The sequence below is a fragment of the Acomys minous genome, assembly GCF_964271855.1.
Source record: "Acomys minous genome assembly, chromosome: 18".
Lineage (NCBI taxonomy): Eukaryota > Metazoa > Chordata > Mammalia > Rodentia > Muridae > Acomys > Acomys minous.
The window spans coordinates 59,870,394-59,879,686 of record NC_140501.1 but is presented as its reverse complement, the minus strand read 5'-3'; the positions used below and the strand labels follow the sequence as shown (position 1 = coordinate 59,879,686).

General features: G+C 43.4%; 1 long non-coding RNA gene across 3 annotated transcripts; it reads left to right on the top strand.

The window, feature by feature from the left end:
* Positions 1-1,673: 1,673 nt before the first annotated feature.
* LOC311589339 lies at positions 1,674-8,565 on the top strand. Of its 3 annotated transcripts, none has more exons than XR_014776509.1 (4): positions 1,674-1,874; positions 2,087-2,282; positions 2,530-2,709; positions 7,828-8,565. It is a non-coding gene; the product is annotated as an uncharacterized lncRNA (long non-coding RNA). The 3 variants fall into 3 exon arrangements; XR_014776510.1 differs by lacking the exon at positions 7,828-8,565 and adding an exon at positions 3,689-4,245; XR_014776511.1 differs by lacking the exon at positions 7,828-8,565 and adding an exon at positions 2,908-3,404.
* Positions 8,566-9,293: the final 728 nt, after the last annotated feature.

Here is a 9,293-nt window from a genome sequence, read left to right as displayed (position 1 = left end):
CTTTGAGGAAAAGTTAGTGAGTAAAATAAAAACACCTAAGTATTCTCTGAGTAGCTACAATATAAATACTATCTCTACTGAAAGCATATACTTTAGAATAACGTTTATTTATTTATTTATATACAGGCTTAGGATCCCACTATGCTGCCCTAGCTGGCCTGGAATTCACTTTGTCATCCAGGCTGGTCTCAAATTCCACCTGCCTGAATTCTGGAATGGAAGATTTGCACCACTACAGCATGTATTATGTCTTACTAATAGTGTACATTGTGAAAAAAAAGAATACTGCATAGGCATTAAGGTTGTTCCATAACTCCTTTTCGGGAGACAATTTCTTGGTTGAAAAGTTGTTACTGTTATTATGTGTCTCTGCAACTATTTAAGAATTTAGTTACTATGAAGCAGTGCAGGAATTTTCAATAGAAATATAGAAGTAGTGAGTTCCACAGGAAATTTATCAGGCTTAACAAGCTAGTAAGAACTCAGAAAAAACAAAATGACATTTCACACATAGCAACCATCCAAAAAGCAAAAGCCATGAACCAAACTTTGTCCACCAGCCCCACCGCATGGCAGTGTGAGAATTTACAGGTCATCAAAGGAAATTATTTTTACCAATTATTTAAAACTCTTCATTGGCAGTTGAATGCTTCAGAGCAAATGTTGATGTAAAATGGTAGAAGCAGTCAACATTCCACAGGACTGAATGTCCAGTCTTGACCTTGTCCCAAGCTTAAGAGACTCTAAGAATATAGTCTTTCGGAAAACACACAATGCGGTAGACTAACCTTAAGTATTAAATACAGAGAATTTTGCATTTGTTTTGTTCTGCAGCTTACAATATTGGGTCAGAAGGGTCCAAGGTTTGCTTTGTTGTAGGCAATAACATTGTATGCATTAAAATTTGTACAGGTATCTTGTGTCCACAAGCAAATAATAGCATTTCAAACTGTGAGACTATATAAAACACTACAGCAACACTTACAACTCTAAGAAGCCTCTAGAAATTATGTCAGACACTTCTCCTTCTCACTTCTTATCTCATCCTCTTCCTTCAGTTTGTTGCTTAAATTGGAGCACAAAAGCGCTGTGTTTAGTGGCCCTTTCTTCATGTGGGGGCTTTTCTTCAATTCAATGTGCTTCTTGTTAGTAAGTCTTATGATATATGTTTAAGGTACGCGACAATGACACATAAGAAGGTCGTTATGTTGACGCAAACTCACATGTCACATAGTGGGCCCCTGGGGGGGTCTTTTTGTGACAAGAGCAGCATGGTCTCCTCATGCATTCTGAGTCATACTCAACATACACGATTGCTATCTGCAGGCCTTTGTTTCACACACAGTCTCTAGGCTCCATCCCCCCCCCCCCTTCGCCTATAAACCTAAGATCTTTAGAAATCAGTCAGACAGTGACTTTCTATCCATTTCCTAAGGTTGGAGTGCAGCAATATGGTCTAAAGAAATAAATATATTTTTTTAAAAAAACCAAATGCCTCAATATGATTGTTATGAACAACGGAACCCAAAGCTGAATTATTTTAAGACACAAAAGAGGCACCTCCGGAGTAAGTGGCAGCCACACACACCCCAAAGCACTGGTGACAAATGGTTGGAGCAGAACCCAGTAGGCTTCTTTCTGTGTGGTGTCACAGGTGTAAGTGGATACGGCGTTCTTGGTCTCTCCTGACTCTCCGGTGACAGCTGTGGTTAGGCTTGCTGAACTCAGGTGCTGATCATGAACTACATCCACTACACCCACGGGAGACTCAGAGCTACACTGACTAAGACACCAGAAACAAATCACTAAGCACACCACAGGGTGCCAGGATTCCTAGATGGCGTGGACCTCGTAGTGACGAACGTGAGCTAGAAGTGAGTACAGCCGTGTATGTGAGGGCATTTGCCTCCATCCCTACTGAATCCAGGCCAGTTATGAAAGCCACTCTGTGTTACCAGGTAGCCGAGCATTTGTAGCACAATAGACTTAGGTCAGAAAATTTGATGCATGCGTTTTGGATGACAAGCTGACCTCTATGGGAGAACTACAGAGCTCTGAGTGTGCCCACGGTCTTCCTTCCAAGCAGCTCACCAGATGAGGCACGCCATCCATCCTGAGGCACAGGGTCCCACGCCCAAGGTTTTAAAGGATGTGATAGCTGAAAGAAAGACTTTGCCAACAGCACTCACGAATAGCATTGTCTACGGTCACCTGGCTGATAAGTGCGGCTCACTGGGCCTGTGATGGCTTTAAAGACAGGGGATGGATCTCCTTGGGAAATGGTGAGTGTCCAGGATGTGCTCAAAGTACACGGCATATGCTTCATAAAGGGATCCTAGGGACATATGCTATGTGAAGGACACTAGTCACAGAAAAACAGCTGTAAGGTTTCGGTTTTTCGAAACCTACTTCAACCTCACTTCTAAACCACTAGCTGGAGGAAGGGGGAAAAGACCGTTAATAGGAAAAAAGGGGTTGTGGACCTGTTTAGATGTAGTTCCTTGAGCCAGTTCTACTTTGTGTTGTCAGGATACGAGCAGTCCACTCCAATAGCAAACACCAAACAGCAACACAAATCCATGGTGGTGAAAAGATACAGCAGAAACAGCGAGGCTCCCGCCAAATCGGCAGGACTCAGCCAGAGTGTTTTTCTCTGTAAAGCCAAGACCACAAAGGTGTCAGGCTGCTCTTACCACTTCCTGGTAACAGGTGAGGAGAGAGATCACAGATGTGGCTCTTCCAGGTCTAGTCTATGGTTTCAAGTATGTAAAAGCTACCTTCTGCCCACATTTTTTTCCATGTTTACTTTCATTTTTTTTCCACTTCAGAGATTTATGTTTTTCATTACAACCCTAGAAAATGAATTAATGTTTATGACTTTAATCTCTTGTCCCCACATACACTTAGAGTTATGGGTCACTCACTGCCCTGTGTCAGCAAAGTGTGACCTCCTTGAAAAGCCACCAGTACCAAGATTTCTAGATATGCCACCAACAGCTCACTCAAGTCACATCCCAGAGGTGTTTCTGGCTCTGGCAGCCTACGGTGACAGCCTTCAGTCAAGAACAGCTGCAGAGCCCTCACTCCCTTTGACAGATGGACAGTGGTTTCTCTCCATCAGCATCCACGCCATCTTCAGCGGGTGTGCACCTATGTGCAGTCCAGCGTGTATAAGATGCCATGAGCTTACATGACTTTGAATGCTGTTCTGTCTGTGTTTTATACTTCAGTGGGCTTCCTTTGTGAAAGCAATTCTGGGTATGCCTTGGCAAGGCTTTCAGCTCTTCTGTTGAGTCAAATTAATGTTTGAGTCTCACATTGGTGGGAGGTTCAAGCACTCAGCAACAGTGCACTATCCACTTTACCTTCCCCTGCCTGAAGCAGCTCATCAGTTTCTAGATATTATCGCTTTCACACGTGGTTTTATTTTTTTCTCATCACTGTATCACTGACTGTTGGGTCATCACTGTCGATCTGAGTCCTCTGTTTCAAAGAAACACTTCATTGCTGGAGTTTTTCCCAGCTATAAATCTAATCCTCCATTGCACTCAAGTGTTTGCTTTCTTCTTAAAGTATATTAAAGCAGCATTCCTTGAAACGAATTTTTAAACACTCTATCCATCATGTTTGGGTATTCTAGAACTGGGAACACCCCCACTGACCTTTATTCCTCTTTGTTGGACAATAGTAAATGCCATATGGACCCCAGGGAGACGTCTGGAAACACTCCTCCCAGACAGTCACTGGCCTTTCTCTAGAAGGACTCATTTTGAAGTAGTTTTGAAGTCATCCCTCTTGGCCGTGATACATTCCTTCTCCGTGCCTCCAACCTGATGAACTTTGAACCCATTGGTTCTCCTGGCAAGCGACCACACACCTCACAGTCTTACTGCTGGAAGGACGCCATCTCATCTCTGAAAGTCACAAGTGGATTTGGTTAAGAAAACCTTTCTTTCTTAGACTCTGGTTTTTGAGGGTTTTTTGCATAATTGTATTGTATTTATATTTGCAAAATGTTGTATTATACAATAGTGCATTTGCATAGCATGATAGTCAGCCACTATTTCCCTAAGGCGTGCTTTAAATTATTTGTTCTAAAATGCACAGCAGCACTGTGGGCTCATTTAGAGGGTCCTAGAATGCTTCTTGGTGAATCGTTTTAGGGTAATAGGGAGAGTATTTTGAAATGATTTGTCCTCACAGGGGGATGAATAATGTCAAGAATATAGATCTCTGAAAAGAGTGTGTGTGTGTGTGTGTGTGTGTGTGTGTGTGTGTGTGTGTGTGTGTGGTGTGAGTGTGTGTGTGTGTGAGTGTATGTTAGTATGAGTGTGTGTGTGTGAATGTGAGTGTGTGTGTGTGTGTGTGTGTGTGTGTGTGTGTGTGTGTTCATATTGTGGGAAGAGAAACGGGTGAGAACACGTTACAAATTGTAAACACCAGACAGACTACAATGATATGTTAATACTGTAAATAACAAAAAATGGGGTTCTTGGGAAGTTTTCTTCTCTGCACTTGTAAATAATTATTGCAATATTACTTAAAGAACATTTGTACTACATTTCAGAAAGTAGATTAGACTGTGGCCCAGATGTTAATACAGGCTGTCCTCAATTTGCCTTATGCTCACCTGTGTTCTAGCCAGTGCTGGTGGGAAACAATAATGTGACTTATTCTTCATAGTTTGTCGGCGCCGCACCGTCCAGCGGAAATAAGACACCAACAACCAGACTTCTTCTCGAGATCTTTACTCAGGATTAAGCTCAGTGGGAATGGCCCTGAAGAAGGGAAGGGCCAAGCTTAAGTACAACTCAAGGGCCAATCAGCTCATGCCAGGTGTCACCTCCTCATAGGTCCGCGTCAGAGCAGGACTGCTCGTCATCAGATACCCAGTTACCCTTGCACAGCCTTTTGCCATATAAGGACTTGTTTATCTTAGAGAGCGCTCACCGTCGGGATGGCGGAAACCTGCGCCTTGTTAAGGCGCGGCACCTCACAGCTCTCCACAATAGTTCAGATTTGCATGTTTCCTGAACTAAGTCATGTGTGTCCCATGGGGAACCACATCCTCCCCCCAGGAACATGCTCGTTAGGATGGCGATGAGTGAGGCCCAACATGGCAGTATAAAATCACTTATGGAAGGATGAGGGGAGAGGAAGACTCAGAGTGGACAGGAGCTCCACAAGAAGATCAACAGAGCCAACACATCTGGACCAGGAGGAGCCTGCAGAGACTAATGCACCAACCAAGAGCCATGCATGGAGAGGACGAAGGCTCCCTCTGCTCAGATGTAGCCTCTGGAGGCCGCTCAGTCTCCTTCTGGGTTCCCTAGTAAGGAGAGCAGGGGCTGTCTCTACCATGGACTCTCACTTTTTTCCGGCTGGGTGGACTGTGCAGGCCACAGAGGAAAAGGATGCAGTCCTGATGAGACTTGATAGACTGGGGTCAGATGATAGGAGAGAAGGGCTCCCCCTTTCTGAGGTCTGGGGGAGGGGGAGGGGAAAAGGGAGGGAGGGTGGGACCAGAAGGAGACAAGGGAGGGGGCTACCATGTAAATTAAATAATACAATTATTTACAATTTAATTACAATACAATTAAAAATAAATGAATTTATTATTAAAATTCAAATAAATTTAAATTTAAAAAACAGATTTTTTTTAAAAAGCGACTATGTAAACTCGATTGTGGTATTCTTGAGGTTAAATTTTGTAGATCACAATGTCAAAGACTGGACATGCTTGTAAGATAGATCATCTTTCCAGATGCTAAACAGAGTAGAACCCAATCCAGTGAGTCCTGCCACCACTGAACACAGATCACCAAAAGAAACACCCATGGTGCACTGCTCTCTACTGCTGAGCTCTATGTTGTGTAGGCTGTATGCGTTCAGTGGATTCTGTGCAGGCTCCAGTTCCTCAGCCTGTAATGTGTATGTCTAAACATAGCCCCACCATAAATCAAGATTCTGTAATCGTTAAAACATTAATCTTGTCATTGTAGGGACACGATCTATTTTGCAGGCTTTTAGTCTTATTGATAAAAGAATTTAAAGACAGAGCCAAAAGGGAAGTCAGGTACAATTTATTAGAGTTAGATAGAAAGTAAATATCAGAGAGGAAGAGCTGAAGGTCTGGACACCTGCGGGAAGGAAGCGTGAGGGAAGAGGACAGAGAGGGCACCCAGAAAAAGATGAAGGTGGCACCCTGGGAAAAAAGAAGAGCCAGGTTTCCAGGGCCCTTGAATCCTGTAGTTTTCATTGAAGGGACAAAAAGATGTGCTCTTGTCATAGTGATGTGAACCTTGGATTCAAAAATAAAGCATTTCCTCCTTTTTGGCCAACCAAGGGGTTAATATTTAACCCTCATTTTGTGCAGTAACTCTGTAGTCACCTAAGAGTTATTCTGGGTAGCCTAGAACTCAGGAAGTGTCTAAAATAGAAAAGAATAGTTGATACCACTTACCTGTTTAGTTTTCAGTTTTGTTAATATTGAGCCAGGGAAGGAATACATGGCAGAGGCCACTGAAGAGGAATGTTAATTCAGAACATGGCTGTCTGGCAAGAGATCACATCCAAAGATCTTCTGGGTTCTGGGTCTGTGTGATCTGGCTGGAATACTGACACACCTTTAATCCAGGAGACAGAGGCAAGATCTCTTGAGTTCAAAGCCAGTCTGGTATAGAACAAGTTTCAGGAACAAAACAAAAAACCATTTAGTCCAGGCATGGTGGTACAAGCCTTAAATCTCAGCCCTCAGGAGACAGAGGCATGCAGATCTCTGAGTTCTGGTCAGTGCTGTCCAGGAAGTTCAGTTGAGTCAGTGAGTTACAAGGCAGTGCAGTGGAGGTGAGATCATGGAAATTCGAGGCAGTTTTTACCAGGAGAGTTTTATAGAAAGAGGTTGAAAAGAAAACAAGCTAGACTCAGGCGAAGACAGAATGAAGCAGAAAATGAGAAGAAGCCAGAAGATTAGGACAGATTGATAGAGTTAGTTTGAGGCCAAGCAGAGCAATTCAGTCAGAAGCCAAAAGAGAAGTGAGATTGAATCAGTCAGCTGGGAGAGGAGTTTGAGCCAGAACAGCTGAGTTTAACCAGCCAACCAGAGTTCAGAAAGAACTAGAAAGGGTGAGCTTATTCAGCAGTAAGTCTCAGAGGCTGAAAACATTCTAGGCCTAGATTAGATTGTAAGGCGTCTGGAAGCTTCCAGGACTAGACCTAGGTTGGCAGACAGAGGCAGTAAGCCTCCAAGATGACATTTAAAACAAGAGAATAAAAATTCCTTTTCTAGGCCACTGCTGTGAGGTTACCTTCTGGCTTGGTTATCTTTGGGCCAGTTTAAAGCTCCTGTCACATGAACTCTGGTGCCCCTTAGTGGCTTTCCCTCCTTGGAGAGACCTGATAGCACTCAGAGAAAAACTAGGAAGGCTACCAAGATGAGACTTGATAGGCTGTGACCATATGGCAGGAGAGGAGGTCCCCTTCTGTCACAGACCTAGGGGAGGGGAATGGGGTGAAAGAGGGCAGGAGGGAGGAGATAAGCAAGGGGATAAAAATTGAGATGGAATCTGAAGAAACTAATAATAAAAAAAAAATTAGAGCTAAAAAAAAAAAAGCTCCTGTCACTGGTTCATCCTTAGCCTTGGAAATAATTACAGCCTACATGCCTACATGTGTCTACTGCTTACTGAAAGGCCAGCCTCAGTTTACTTTAGCCTCCCCCATAGAAAGCCAGCACTCGGAAGTCAGTTACAGTCTTCTTGGAAATTTCTCACTATATTGTTTGCAATCTGTCTTCTGTAAAAAACATTTTGATTTCCTTTATTCCAGGGTGATGCTGAACACTGATTGTGCCGTTAGTCTCAGAAGAGGCGGGCACTGTGATATGCTGGTGCCTCAAATGATGCTGTAGACACTGGAGAAGCCCTGTCCCTCCTTTCTGGTGTTGAACATCCCATGCTCAATGCCCTTGTTCAGGAAATAATACAACGCTGAAAAGGCCTAAATCCATACAGGGTATAGAATCTATACACAGTTTTATCTTAATTCTTTGCTGCGAGCTTCTTACACATGACTCCGCCCCTCCCCGGGCTTGGGACTCAGCACTGCTGCTGACTTCACATCCCCTCAGAACCAAAGGCAGAGACAAGTGCACGTGTTTCCCGAGCACTTCCCTGAGTACAGAGCAGTGGGACAGAAAACCGCCCAGTGGACCTACTTCATCGTTCTCCTCACACAACACACAGACCTTTGCTAGTGGGGAGCATGTTGCTTGCACCTCAGTTTGCTTGCAGCTGTGTGCTTCTCTCCAAGCCTCCCAGTGCTTGTCAGTGTACTCAGGGACACTCCTCACATGCCTGACAAAGTGACCGGTGACTGTGCCTTCTTTTTACCTTTCTTCCCATATTACCCAATTTACTTATTTCTTTAGCAGACGTATCCTGAGCCATTTCTGAGACCAAATAGGCCAGTAACACGTAGACTCAGCATCATCAGATGGCATCACACCATGTGTGGCCTCAACAAATACCTTACTGAGTTGATCTTTTCACATGCCCCACCCTACCCCACCCCTAGCATCATTTCCTTGTTTTATTGTTTGCTGCTGTTTTTCTTGTTTTGTTCATAATGAATCCAAATTCCTCCTCTGGATAAAGTCTGGTTTTTTTCTCACTACAAATCTCATCAAAACTAGTTGGTTTCTTTACCCTCCCATAATTTGGGCTTGACTTGAAAATTAAGTCTAAATAAACTGAAATCTATCTACTTAGGAACAAATATAGAGGAACAGAAACAGTCCACAACCATCCAGAAATAACAGCTGCTGCATTTAAAGGACTCGTGCGGCGAGGTCTCTGTGCACGTCCTCATGAGCTGTTAGGTCATGCGCAGCCTGCTCTCAGTGCTGTTTGCTTGGTTTGGTTTGGTTTGGTTTGGTTTGGTTTGGTTTGGTTTGGTTTGGTTTGGTTTGGTTTGCTGCTGCTGTGTTTAGAGGTAGGATCCTTCTTTGCAGCCTGACCTGCTCTGGAAATGACAAACTTCGGCTTCGGTCACCTGAATGCTAGGATTACAGGCATGGGCCACCACGCCCAGCTATTTATCCGTTAAATGAATGAGCTTTACAAGCTAGTACAATGGAGAATTATACATGACTTAAAAAAAAAAACTTCATCTGGTGTGATTACTAATATCTGTACACATATAAATACACCTCATATATAGCTGTTATTTATATGAATATGTACATTGTGTCATATACAGGGTTTACATGTTTGTTTTACATATTATATCATGAA